Raw genomic sequence first — 1903 nt, 5'->3', positions numbered from 1 at the left:
TCTCTCTCTCTCCCCCCTCTCTCTCTCCCTCACCTGCCATGACGGGCAGACTGTCCTAAATGAGGAAGCAATAAAAAACAACCAGCTGACAAATCGGCACTAAGTGCACTAAGCTATAAGACGTGCAAATAGCTATGACACAGCAGTGCTGGCCGGCTAGGTTCCCGATTGTTGAAAGCTAGGAATCGTAGGAATCGACTCCGAACCCAATTACTTACTTTCTTTTGGTGTGATTTTTTTTCGGTGGTTACCTGGTTGGCTCCGAACATCTTCAGGATTTTGGATATAACCTAGATTTCTGAACACTACGAAGCATCAACTTCTATTTTTCAAAAATTAATTCTTTAAAAAAAAAGAGAAGATTTTAACGATAAAAGTAACTGGCAACCACCGTTGGTTTACGCAAAAAGGAGACGGAACTTTACTTCCGTAGTATTAATCGTGGGGAATCGGTTCCGGAATCGACTCTTCGCCCAGCTCTACTACACGGCCCTCTCTCTCTCTGTCCATTGCGAAAACAGTAACAGCTTTATCGTGTTGTAGGCTGTGTGCTAACGGTCAGATCGTGTCCCGGAGTCCGGAAAGCTGCACCCAATTCTGCATGTCGTGCTCTCCTCAAGGAGATCTACTCAGAATTTATGGTGTGGTTTGCTGTGAGTTACGCGCTCTCCCTGGTGGCCACGTTGGTGAAGTGTTTATTTGTTATTTTATTTTATTTTTTGTGTGTAAAGAGTTTTACGGCGCTCGCAACTGCATAAGGTCATATGAGTGCGCGGGACACATCTAATATTTTCAGTTGGTAGGAAATTTTGAATTTTACCCGGGTGGCGGCCGAAGCCTACTCTTATCGATTTTAGACCACAAAGGGATCTTTAAAGTGCGAAACTTGAACACGGGCCCTCCGAGATTTTTCGCCCTTGTCCGAGAAGGCAAGGTGTAGATCGTTTGTTTTTGTTTTGGTAAGTGTTTTTACGGCGCTCGCAACTGCATAAAGTCATATGAGCGCGCGGGACACACTTAATATTTTTTTTATTTGGTAGGAAATTTTGAATTTTGCACGGGTGACGGCCGAAGCCTACTCTTATCGATTTTTAGACCACCAAGGGCTCTTTAACGTGCACAACTTGCACACGGGCCCTCCGAGATTTTTCATCCTTGTCCGAGAAGGGTAGGTGTAGATCTTTCCTACCAGAAGATCAGGGGTGTGGCAGAAATACAGCAGTAAAGAGGAGCCAAGGAGCAGCAGTAGAAAGGCTGCAGAAAGAGTCAGGAGCCCAGAGGAGGGGGCAAAGGAGGTGAGGGGGTGGGGGCAGAGTGTGGAAATGAAAGCAGACGACAGAACATTGCTAGAGAGCAGGAAAGGAGGTGAAAGGAGACAATTTTAGATAAGAACATTTTTCGGTCGCTACCCGGATTCGAACCCGGGACCTTTGAATGAGAGGCCAACACCTTAACCTCTAGGCCACGAGAGCCCCCGACGTGTCTATTCCCCCCGACTGCAAATGATCGCTGTTAAGACGGTGCGCCCACTACCGCAGGATCGGGCCGATCGCCCGACTCGATCGCCTGAAACTGAAGACAAACACGTTTGTTTTCGAGATGATCGAGTCAGGCGGTCGGCCGATCGGCCGATCCCATCCGTAGTGGGCACCCCGTATAAGGGCAAGCAGGTTAATTCGGATTTCGGGGGTTTCCATAAAACTTAACCTAAACCAAAAGAGGGCACTGCCCTACCTACAGGAGAAGTTTGGTTTCACGGGTGTGTATATTTGTTTGGTTATAGAGAAAAATCTCCTTGTCTTTTAAAGAAACTGAACAAGGGTCCACAAACTTTACCTTCGATTTTCTCCCCCCCAAAAACACAACATTTTTCGGGATTCCCCCTTGTGCTTATAAGCGAACA

The sequence above is a fragment of the Aplysia californica genome, unplaced genomic scaffold, assembly GCF_000002075.1.
Source record: "Aplysia californica isolate F4 #8 unplaced genomic scaffold, AplCal3.0 scaffold00339, whole genome shotgun sequence".
NCBI classification, from domain to species: Eukaryota; Metazoa; Mollusca; class Gastropoda; order Aplysiida; family Aplysiidae; genus Aplysia; species Aplysia californica.
Note: the sequence above shows the minus strand (reverse complement) of the source record.